This window comes from Phyllobates terribilis, unplaced genomic scaffold (genome assembly GCF_046119375.1).
Source record: "Phyllobates terribilis strain yellow unplaced genomic scaffold, ASM4611937v1 Scaffold_7__3_contigs__length_470593459, whole genome shotgun sequence".
Classification (NCBI taxonomy): domain Eukaryota; kingdom Metazoa; phylum Chordata; class Amphibia; order Anura; family Dendrobatidae; genus Phyllobates; species Phyllobates terribilis.
In genome coordinates this window covers 166921288-166934117 of record NW_027362767.1, presented here as the reverse complement: position 1 = coordinate 166934117, position 12830 = coordinate 166921288, and positions in this window count along the sequence as shown.

Below are 12830 nucleotides of genomic sequence, written 5' to 3'. Positions count from 1 at the left end.
TCTACCATCTTAGACCTCAGTTCACATTGCTTGTTTTTTTGTCTTGTTTGCATTCTGTGCAATTTAAGGGTGTGGCATCCCCTTTGTTGAGCTGATTGGTATATATGTAGCTTACCACGGGCCTAGGTGGTCTGGAGTTGGGACCCGGTCCTATTTGTCTACCCTTTTATATGCATTACTTCAACTTTGATATACAGTAAGGTTTTTAATATAGGCAGTATAGGTACCGTCCCAATTTAGGGTCACCTTGCCGCTGGTGGGACGGCTTGTATACTTTTTTTGATCAAAAATAGTTCACTAAGTACCCTATATTTATTATGCAACTTTGCTTTACATTTATATATAATGATGGTAGGGTATGAGATATATTTTTGTCTTTTGTAGGTTTTGCTTCTTTTTGCTAGTGTGAACATGCTCCTATTTCTTGCATGTCTACCATCTTAGACCTCAGTTCACATTGCTTGGTTTTTTGTCTTGTTTGCATTCTGTGCAATTTAAGGGTGTGGCATCCCCTTTGTTGAGCTGATTGGTATATATGTAGCTTACCACGGGCCTATGTGGTCTGGAGTTGGGACCCGGTCCTATTTGTCTACCCTTTTATATGCATTACTTCAACTTTGATATACAGTAAGGTTTTTAATATAGGCAGTATAGGTACCGTCCCAATTTAGGGTCACCTTGCCGCTGGTGGGACGGCTTGTATACTTTTTTTGATCAAAAATAGTTCACTAAGTACCCTATATTTATTATGCAACTTTGCTTTACATTTATATATAATGATGGTAGGGTATGAGATATATTTTTGTCTTTTGTAGGTTTTGCTTCTTTTTGCTAGTGTGAACATGCTCCTATTTCTTGCATGACTACCATCTTAGACCTCAGTTCACATTGCTTGGTTTTTTGTCTTGTTTGCATTCTGTGCAATTTAAGGGTGTGGCATCCCCTTTGTTGAGCTGATTGGTATATATGTAGCTTACCACGGGCCTAGGTGGTCTGGAGTTGGGACCCGGTCCTATTTGTCTACCCTTTTATATGCATTACTTCAACTTTGATATACAGTAAGGTTTTTAATATAGGCAGTATAGGTACCGTCCCAATTTAGGGTCACCTTGCCGCTGGTGGGAAGGCTTGTATACTTTTTTTGATCAAAAATATTTCACTAAGTACCCTATATTTATTATGCAACTTTGCTTTACATTTATATATAATGATGGTAGGGTATGAGATATATTTTTGTCTTTTGTATATTTTTATATTTTTGTCTTTTGTAGGTTTTGCTTCTTTTTGCTAGTGTGAACATGCTCCTATTTCTTGCATGTCTACCATCTTAGACCTCAGTTCACATTGCTTGGTCCATTGGTGATTGTGAAAGGTGATGAAAATGTTCTGATGCACCCCCTGGGCCTTGGGACACCCGGAGCCGGACCCTTTTTGGTGGATTCTGGTGGCTGTAGTCTTCGTGGCGGCGACCCGGTTCCGTGGCTAAGGGTGGTCAAACCAGTGGCGGAACTATTTATGTGGTTTTGATGTTTAAATGTCCGACTACGCCACCCGTGGATTGCGGTCAGAGTGAACCGCCGCTGCAGGGCAGACCGCTGAGGCTGGTGTTGTGGGTGCAGCAGAGCGTAGCATAACTCCCCAGGGGAGGAGTATAGCCTCAGGGCAGTGTATGCGGAGGATGGGGGTGATGGTGCAGGGCAGCAGCAGTAACGACACGGAGTCAGTGATGCAGTCCAGAGCCTTTACTCACAGTTCTTATTATCCAGACCACGTCTGCAGGTAACGGCTGCCCACTTCGTACTGTGCTCACCAGGTGAGGGGCTCAGACAACTCCCAGATAACTTTGGAGCGCTTCACAGAATCCCCTTTGTGTGTCCTTTGTTTGGCCTTTCTTACAAACCCTTCTGTCCGGCTGCCTCGGGCCTCCTCTTGGTAAACTTGGCGTCAGTTTCCCTGACCCTATGTGGTGCCTTCCTAGCGGGTGTAGCGAGGGGCTGCGCCACATAAAATGTCACAGCCTCCGGTTTCTAGCTGAGGGTCGTTTCCTGCCTCCACTAGTTTCGGGGACCGGTCTCCCCCTTTGGCCTGACCCCTCCACGCAGGTGGATTCGGGCGTGCGGTGGCGACTCGCCCGTCCGCACCCCTGGGATCCCTTCATTCCTCGTTCCTGGAGCCTTCTCTGCTCCTCTTCCTTCCTTCTCCCTCTTCCAGGCCTGGGCCTCTGTTACTAGGCCCGCCTCCGGAGCAGAGCTCATGCAGAGCCCCTGCTCCCTGCCACTTCTGCTCAGACTTCTCTGCACTGAACTAAGATGGTGCCCACCTTTTATACTCCCTTCTCAATGCACCCAGGAACTGCTTCCTCCCTGCTCCTGCACTACAGGGTTCCCCTTCCTCAGTGTTCGCTCCCCCCACTCCAGCCAGGGACATGGACTGTCATGCCCATCTCAGAGGCATATTGGTCGCCCTGCCCCACGGCAATGTGGTGTAATGCATGCAGGTGTCGGGTCCTGATCCACACTCCATCCTTACCTGAGAGTGAGATATCACACCTCTGGGTGAGGTGCAATACCTCTGTAGCAACCGAGCCCTCAGGGTGCTACAGTTCCATTCATCTTCAGCCTAGGTGACGTATTGTGATACAGGGCCGTGATTTTGGCTATAAAAGGGTCCCCTAGACCCCTACCCCAAGCTTTTTAAGAGAATCATATATGGCGTGCCAGGAGACTCTATGGAATGCATTCTCAGCATCCAACGAGAGTATCTAATTACAAATTTTTAACTGCATCTAGCCCAGGAAATACTTTGTGCCTAGTAGAAGTGTCTGCTAGTCAGCGGATTATCCCGGCTGTTAAGCAAGCTACACCACCTGTAGTTTGCACACTTAATTTTTTAAAAGGAAATGCTTCGGGACCACGGGATACTCAGTGAAGAGCATCAGGAGGCACCCCAAGGCATAGGGGCTGGGACTGGCAGTAGGATGCCTTGCGGTGGACAGCCGAGCTCGATCCTTATAAAAGCTTTTGAACTGCAGCAGCTTTAGGGGACGCTACTGGAGCTGGAATTACGCGGCTGCTGGCATGAGACTTGCCCTCCAATAGATCCTTGTAAATGGATTTAAAGTGTATTCATTCAAATTAGAGAGACAATTTAAATTAAAAAGCTTACAGCTGCCTCCACCACAGGGGGGCTCGCTCGACCCACCAGCGGACAGGCACCAGTATAGGGAGAGGGGGGCTGGCCGTCAGGGTTCACCGCGGCTCTGGCACAAACCCGGCGACACGGAGGTGGCATGGGCAGGAGCGGACTGAACGTGTCGGCTTCTCACATTTTGGATTTTAGAAGGGCATGACATGCCTATATCTGTGTCTCCCCCTCCTTTTACTCCTCCACCTCTTTTCTTTTCGCATGACTATATGTACTTGTCACTTTTCCATGTGTTAGTTGTGTCTTCTGAGCAGTTTGTCAGCTTTTGGACACCTTTGAAGGTGTTTTCTATGTGTTTCTATGTGTTTTTGTTTGCCTGCCATTGGTTTTAACGGTGTTCGACGAACAGTTCGGCGAACACACGGGTGTTCGACAAACCGAACCGAACTCGAACACTACGGGCGTGGCTCAACACTATTACTTACATCCCGGGTACCAAGAATGTTAAAGCGGATGCTTTGTCTCGCAGCTTTTCTCCCATGGTCAGTGCTGAGGAGGAGGAGGAGAGCATTTTACAAGAAGGTGTTGTGATTGCTGCTTTGGACTCCGTTTTGGAGGATGAGATTCTTAAAGCTTAGGAGAATGCCCCATCTAACACTCCCCATGGGAGGTTGTTTGTGCCTAGGACCTTTAGGAGAGATTTGTTTGTTGAGTGTCATGAGTCTCTGTTGGCAGGTCATCCAGGAATTTCTGAGACCAAGAGACTTGTGGGTCGCAGTTTTTGGTGGTCTGGACGGCAGAAGGAAGTCATTAAGTGGGTGCATCAATGTACTGTGTGTGCTAGATCTAAGTCTTCGCATGCTCCTGCTGCGGGGTTGCTTTGCCCTCTGGAGGTTCCTAGTGCACCTTGGACACATCTGGCTATGGACTTTATTACTGACCTTCCCAACTCTGAAGGTTTCACGGTCATCTGGGTGGTCGTGGACCGTTTTAGCAAGATGTGTCACTTGGTTCCCTTCATCAAACTGCCTTGCGCTAAGACACTCGCTAAGGCCTTTGTCAAGGAAATTGTCAGACTACATGGCATTCCTACTGACATTGTTTCTGATAGGGGACCTCAGTTCGTGGCTCGTTTTTGGCGTGCCTTTTGTGACAGGTTGGGAGTTCATTTGTCGTTTTCATCCGGATATCATCCTGAGTCTAATAGCCAGACAGAAAGAAAGAACCAGGATATTGAGCAGTTCTTGCGTTACTTTGTGGCAGACAATCAAGTGGGGTGGTCTGAGTTTCTGCCACTTGCTGAATTTGCTCTTAACAACCATACATCCTCTTCTGCTGGGTGTTCGCCTTTTTTTTGTTGTTCTGGGAGACATCCGTCATTTGGGTCATTCTCCAAATTGGTATCGGCTGTGCCTGAGGAGGAGAGTTTTTCCGGTGATTTGGAGAGAGTTTGGACGGATGTGCGTGATAATTTTCAGGAGGCAAACAAGAAATCTAAGAGGTACTTTGATAGGAAACGGCAAGAGGTTTTGTTTGCTATTGGTGACATGGTTTAGTTGTCCTCTAAGAATCTGCGATTGAGGATTCCTTCGAAAAAATTGGGTCCCAAGTTTGTAGGGCCCTTTAAGGTGCTTCAGATAGTTAACCAGTCTGCTGTTAGGTTGGAGGTTCCTACCTCCTGGAAGATTAATCCGGTGTTTAATGTTTCTCTGTTGAAAAAAGCTGATGTGACGCCTCTGCCACTGTTCCTCCGGGGGTGGAGGACGGGGAATATGAAATTTCCCGCATCCTAAATTCTAGACGGTATAGAGGGAGTTTGCAGTATCTCGTCGCTTGGAAGGGTTTCGGACCCGAGGATAACTCATGGGTGAGAGCGGATGATGTTTCTGCTTCCATACTTGTCAGAGCATTTCACAGGAGGTTTCCTGATAAGCCCGGTCCTAGGGGATCCGGAGGATCCTCTTAGAAGAGGGGGTACTGTTAGAACTCTCCTGTTAGGTTTTTTCTAGTTTGCTGGTCACATGACCATTTTTTGCCTATTTAATCCGTCTCCACCCTCCTGGCCTTGCTGGACTTCATTGTATTTTCTACTCTTGAGCTAGCTTGGTACTCTGTTACCTTTCTCTGTTAGTTTTGCTAGGTCTTCTGACCTCTATGTTCTATATTGTGTGTTTGTCTTTACTGCTACAATTTCTGCTAGGAGGTGTCCAACTTTATCCCAGTCCCTAGTTCTTGTAGGGATCCCTGCCTTGCATCTATAGGTCTTCGTACAGACTAGCCGAGGACTTTAGCGGGTCTGATCGCAGGATCAGGTTCCCCGTTACATCGTAGGGATCCAGTTTAGTTCTATTGTAGGGACAGATCTCCTGTCTTTCCTTAGTGCTTGTAGCAGATCATAACAGTAAGTCCAGCCCAAAAAATTTCTCTAAGGAAAGACCTTCAGTTTCCATCATGGTCTCGGTTCAAGATTTGGCTCAACGCTTGCAGGGACTCTCTCTGGAGGTGGCCGAGCTCCAACAACACGTGAGTAGCTGCCCTGGAGCACATTTTGTAGAGCCAAAGGTACGTCTGCCTGATCTATTTTTTGGTGAACAACAAGATTTTTTTTCTTTTAAAAATGCTTGTTTATTGTATTTTCGTTTAAGACCCGGATCCTCTGGTGATGAATCACAGCGCATAGGGATCATAATGTCACTTTTGCGCAAGGATCCTCAGGGATGGGCTTTTTCTCTCCAACCTAGTGATCCGTGCTTTAGATCAGTGGATAGTTTTTTTTCTGCTTTGGGTTTGTTGTACGATGATCCTGATCGTGTCTCATCTGCTGAGTCTGAATTGAGACGTTTGAGGCAGGGATCAGGTAATGTGGAAAAATATTGTTCTCACTTCCGTCGGTGGTCTGCCCAGGTGGGGTGGAACGATTCAGCTTTGAAAAGTTTGTTTCTTGCGGGGCTAGGTGAAAGGGTTAAAGATTTGCTGATTGCTTATCCCACACCTGGAAACTTGCAGGAGGCTATGCAATTAGCTATACGGGTGGACAGGAGACTGCGTGCAAGGGTTAATGAGAGTAAATCCTCTGCCATATCAGCTCAAAGTCTTGAGAGGGTCTGTGCTGACAAAGGAGAGCCGATGGAGATTGGGGCGATGACACCCCACTCTCAGGAAAAAGACCACAGGTTTTCTGAAGGTTTGTGCTTCTATTGTGGAAATTCTGGTCATTTTATTAAGAACTGTGTGCTTCTTATGAACAAAGAAAAAAAAATGGTCAGTTATGCACGTATTGCCTGTTTAAATTTTAAGGGGGTATTCCTATCTGCTACTACCGCTGCTCAGGAAGAATTAATTGAATTTCGGGTATTTGTGGATTGTGGTTCTACTCTGAATGTGATTGATGGGGGATTCTTGGAAAAACTTACATTAAAACCTAAACCTTTGTCATCCCCTATTGCTGTGGTTTCTGTTGATGGCTCTCCATTGAAGAGTGTTACTCTGTGAGTTTCCCCTCACTATTAATGGTGTTCATCAAGAGAATTTGAATTTGGTAGTATTGAATAATTTGCCTTCTCCAGTAATATTGTCATGGTTGTGTCGCCACGAAGATCGTCACGATTGCACAGCCTGACTTCTCGCAGCTGAGTTTTTGGTGTTTTGTGCTTTTCGGCAGTGAGGGAGTTAACTCTCTCTCTCTGTGCTAGACAAGGTCCAGCCTCGCCCAGCTGCAATCAATTCTGCAGTAGTGAGATTCCTTCTTATGTCTACTGATCTGTTAGGGAAGTTGTCGGTGAAAGCATTTCATAACTCATGGGTGAGAGCGGATGATGTTTCTGCTTCCAGACTTGTCAGAGCATTTCACAGGAGGTTTCCTGATAAGCCCGGTCCTAGGGGATCCGGAGGATCCTCTTAGAAGATGGGGTACTGTTAGAACTCTCCTGTTAGGTTTTTTCTAGTTTGCTGGTCACATGACCATTTTTGCCTATTTAATCCGGCTCCGCCCTCCTGGCCTTGCTGGACTTCATTGTATTTTCTACTCTTGAGCTAGCTTGGTACTCTGTTACCTTTCTCTGTTAGTTTTGCTAGGTCTTCTGACCTCTATGTTCTATATTGTGTGTTTGTCTTTACTGCTACAATTTCTGCTAGGAGGTGTCCAACTTATCCCAGTGCCTAGTTCTTGTAGGGATCCCTCCCTTGCATCTATAGGTCTTCGTACAGACTAGCCGAGGACTTTAGCGGGTCTGATCGCAGGATCAGGTTCCCCGTTACATCGTAGGGATCCAGTTTAGTTCTATTGTAGGGACAGATCTCCTGTCTTTCCTTAGTGCTTGTAGCAGATCAAAACAGTGATGATGATGAGGTTGGAGATCCCACTTACTGTCAACCCACAGTCAGCCAGTCGATGAGGTCAGCAGAGGAGGTAGAGGAGGTTGTGACTAGCCCAGGGGATGGGGATGACTCAGTACCCGTGCCTTTGCCTGGACTTTGGGATGTCGCGGTGGTCGGCTCCCGGGCCCGTACCCTGGAGTCACTCTTTAAAAGGTGGATAATTGTTAATTTTATAAGAGTTTGTGATGCCACCTGTGGTATCTGGTGAGAAGCACCAGCGCTGCAGCAGTCCACTGAGGCCGTTGATAAGGCAGCTCGATGGTATAGTTCCCCACAGGTGCAGCTAAGCCTCATAAGCCTCAGAAAAGCGTATGCAGGGGGAATGCAGGACAGGCGAGACCCAGCTGAGTCAGAGCAAGAACGGGAATGGACTCAGTAGTCACTTCAGTACCTTTTACTGGTGGAAATTCAGGCACATCCCGGAGCACTGTAGGGTGAAGGGTGCATATCAGGATCCTCCCCAATGAGCGGGTGTAGGGCCTCCTGTTTCTTGCCTCTGCGTAGTAAGTTTCTGACCTGCCTGGAGCTAGGCCTAACTTTGTCTCTGTCCTGCGCTGGCTGACCTTGTGGTAAGGCCTTCTCTTGGAGTTCACGCTCCCAGTATGCGGGGCCTAAACATCTCCTGGCCCTGTTACGTATCAGCATCTTAGCGATTCTTGGACTTGTAGTTCTCCAGGGATTCCGGTTATGCCTTACCGGGTCATAGAGATCCCGGTAAGCTCGGATCCGGTGTCCAGTAAATGCTTCGGGGTGAGCTGGTTAAGCTCCTCTGCCCCCTATGTACTAACTCTCTACTCGCCTTCTGCCTGCTCTGGCCCTCACTAGGCTTTACACACTAACTGCAGCTTGCGGCGCTTCACAGATTATATGGCGCCGGCACACCTTAAGCTCTAACTGGGCTACCTGAATCCAGCTAACAGGAGCCTCGTGCTCCACAGCTGAACTATTAACTCAGTTCTCTAGACTAGACTTAGCTCCACTGCAGACTGACCTCTCTTAGGCTTCTCTACTGCAGGAACTCTTCAGAGGAACTGAACTGCCTAGCTCCACCTTCCCCATTTATATCCCTAACGGGCTCCCTCTGTTGGTCTGAGGTGGAAGGTGGAGATGTGTGAATGTTTATGGGGGCCTCTTGTGGAGGATTCCATCAATGCACTCTTCTAGGATCTGTGATACCAAGCGCAGCTGGGCGTCACAGATGCTATTGACGACGAGGTTAGGTTGCGCCTTCCTGGACAGAGACGGAGTACTGGAAGCACGTCAACAACTGCATCCTCAACCACAACTCTGCCGCTGACCACAAGTCATAGTGGCTCTTCAGGTCGCATGGGCTCTAAGCCTTGCATAGCCTGGGCATTTTTTCTGATCGATAAGGATGACTCAACTCGTGTTATCTGTAATATTTGTCACCAAAAGCTAAGTAGAGGCCAAAAAATCCATAGTTTGAGTACTTCATGCATGAACCGTCACATGGATATGAAGCATAAGTTGCAGTGGGAAGCTCAGTGTGCTACAATGCGGCCTAGCGAGCCGGGCCAACCACCGTCTGCCCCATCTTGTGCATTCGCGGCTTCTTCATTCTCTGTGACTGGGGGGACAGCAGTCACACATGTTTTTGGACGCAGACCTGCCACCTCTTTACCCGCAACAGCCAGTGTGATTGGCAGGTCATCATTTCATTTGGAAGTGGAAACACCAGCTGGTGTTGAGCGCTCTCCGACATCGAGAGCACCACCTTTGGATCAAGGCAACCTATCTTTTCCGCCTGCATCTTCCTCACAGACCGGCAAGTTTGCCGGGGACACCCTACTCAACCCCGTCTAATCACAACAGCCAGCCCTCGGTCCCTCAGATGTGGACAAGTAAAAGACCATTTCCTCCTAGCCATGACAAAGCTAAGAGGTTGAATTTCACCATCTGCAAGCTCTTGGCTACAGAAATGCTGCCTTTCCAAATGGTGGACACAGAGGATTTTCGAGACCTTAAGTCTGTCGCAGTGCCCCAGTACCAGATGCCCAATCGGCACTACTTCTCAAAGAAAGTTGTGCCTGCGCTCCAAAAGCATGTCGCACACAACATCACCGCTTCTTTGAGAAACTCTGTGTGTGACAGGGTGCATTTCACCACAGACACTTGGGCGAGTAGGCATGGACAGGGGCATTACATGTCGCTGACTGGGCACTGGCTAACTATGGTGACAGCAGGACAAGGGGCTGCTGTCCAAGTCTTGCCGTCCCCACGAGTTGTACGTCAATCCTCTTTATCTCAAAGTTCCTCCACTGCTTCTGCCTCCTCAACCTCCTCTTGGTCCTCCACCTGCACCCAAATCCTGTCTGGTAATGCCACCTGCTTTCTAACTGTGCAGAAGGAATCCTGCACACCTCCTTACTATGCTGGCAGCAGGGCTCAGCGGCATCAGGCAGTGTTTACTTTGAAATGTCTGGGAAATGTGAGTCACACAGCTGAGAAGTTGTGGTCAGCTCTGGAGACCCAGTTTCATGAATGGTTGTCTCCACTGGACCTGAAACCAGGGAAGGCCGTGTGCGACAATGCTGCAAATCTGGGTGCGGGCTTTCGCCGGGGCAATGTCACACACGTGCCTTGTATGGCTCACGTGTTGAACCTGGTTGTCCAGCAATTTTTAGCCCACTATCCCGGACTAGATGGCCTTCTACAGAGGGCATGGTCGCTGTGTGCTCACTTCTGCCGTTCGCTTCCCGCAGCTCAACGACTTACATCTCTACAGAAGTCGTTGGGCCTGCCAGTTCACCGGCTGAAATGCGATGTGCCGACATGGTGGAATTCAACTCTGCACATGTTGCAGCGACTGTGGCAGCACTGACAAGCCCTGGTGCAATACGTTCTGATGTATAGCCTGGGCCAACGAGATCCAGAGGTGGGGCAAATCACGCTGCAGGAGTGGTCTCAGATCAGGGACCTATGAAGATGACGCGCCCCCTGGGCCGTGTGGTACCCAGAGCCGGGCCGGTAGACGCTGGGGGTTGTTGTCACTGTGGCGGCGACCCGGTCCGTGACCCAGGGCGATCAATCCAAGGGTAATTTGTATAAATGGGTTATATAATGTCCGTCTACGCCACCTGTGGATTGCGGCCAAAGGGGCCGCCGCTGCGGAACAGTCCTCTGAAGCTGGTGGTTTTGCAGCAATGGTATTATTACTCCCCACAGGAGGAGTGTAGCTTCAGGGCAGTGTGAGTGGATGAAGGTGGTTGTAGTGCAGGGAGTCAGTAATGAACACATAGTCCGTGTGATGCAGTCCCAAGATCTTTAATCACAGTTGTTGCAGTCCAGATTACAGGTACCAGAGCAATCTCCCCCATCGTGCTGTGCATACTCAGTAAGGGGCTCAGTCCACCCCCAGATAGCTCCGGAGTGCTTAGCAGGACCCCCTTCTGTGTGTCCTTTCTCTGGCCTCCTCCCTGCACCTCACACACAGTGACACTTCTATCCGGTATCCTCGAGCCTTGGCGGGCGACGTGTGTTTCGTCCCCTGGGTCCTATGTGGCTACCTTCTTAGTGAGACTGGTGTGGACTTTGGCCTGCAGTACATGAAATACTGCAGCCTCCGGTTTCTAGTTGAGCCTTGCTGTTTCTCCGCTAGCTGAGGATCCGGTTCCCCTTATGTGGCCTGACCCCTCTACCTCCTTGCAGCAGCGGGAGTACGGGTGGCCTTCTGCATGGCCTGTACCCCTAGGGTCCCTTCGGTTCCTGGTGCCTTCCTGCTCCCACTCCTCTCTTCTCTCCTTCAGTCCTGGGCCTCCCAGGCTAGGCCCACCTCCGGAGCAGAGCTCATGCTGAGCCTCTGCTACTGTCACTTCTATTCTGACTGGCATGCTCTTTCTAAGATGGCTTCCTATTTATACTCTCCCTGTCATGTGCTCCCCTAAGCTGCTTTCTCCACCCACACCCACTACATAGGACCCTCCCACCAGCTCGGGACCTGGGACTATGCTCTCCCTTAGGAGCAATCTCGCCCTACCCCCACTGCGGGTATGTGTTGGATGCAGGTGTTAGGGTGCCGAGTCATACTCCTTCCTTACCTGAGGGTGAGATACCACTCCTCTGGGTGAGATGCAGTACCTCTGTGGCGACTGAACCCTCAGGGGCGCCATACACCCTTCTGCACAGTTTTGAAATGGTGACGAAGATGATTAGTGCTGACGACGATGCCATTATCAGCATGACTATTCTGGTGATTTACATGCTGGAGCACACGTTAAACAGAATTCAGAGTCAGGTGGTGGGACAAGAGGAGGTGGAGGAAGTAGAGGAGGAGTCGTATGCGGAAGGGATAACATCTGTAAGGTCCAGACAGTCGGCAGCACCAAGGCGGCAGGCATGGGAGGGTGGGGGAGAGGGATTAACCAGGGTGCATGGCAGCAGCCAAACTGTTGAGGAAGGTGCAGGAGCCAAGGAAGAAGTGGAGGACGAACTGGCGATGGGCATGGAAGACTCATCAGATGATGGAGACCTTGATCACATTTCTGTTGTGCGAGGTTGGGGGGAGAGGGCCGAGGAAGGAAGCATGATTCTTACCTCACTACCAGCACAACAAGGACTTGGTCCTCCTGGATGCGCAAGACACATGAGTGCCTTCTTGCTGCACTACCTGCAACATGACCCTCGGATTGTCAGAATTCGAAGTAATCCCGAATACTGGGTTGCCACACTCTTAGATCCCCGGTACAAAAGTAAATTTGCCAAAATAATTCCTGTCATAGAAAGGGATTCACGCATGCAGGAGTATCAGCAGAGGCTGTTGCAGAATCTTACATGTGCTTTTCCACAAAACACCAGTGGTGCACGTAGTGAATCTCACAGTTCTAACTTGCAAACCGTGGGACTGTCGAGTCTTCATCACTCAAACCGTAACAGTAACACAGTATCTGCTGGTAACAGCAATTTTGTGGAATCGTTTCACCACATTTTTAGACCATCCTTTGTAAGGCCACAGGATACAAGAAGTCTGATACATAGTCAACGCCTAGAGAGGATGGTACAGGAGTATTTCCAAGTGAACATCGAAGCTATGACTGTGTCATTGGACCCTTGCTCATTTTGGGCTTCCAATCTGGAAAAATGGCCGGAGCTCGCCACTCACGCCTTGGAGATCTTGTCATGCCCTGCAGCCAGCATTCTCTCTGAACGTGTGTTCAGCACTGCTGGTGGTGTGCTGACAGATAAGCGCATGCGGCTGTCCACTGAGAATGTAGACAGACTCGCGTTCATAAAGATGAAAAAATCATGGATCCGCAAGGACTTTTCTACACCTATGTCATCCTGGGGAGACT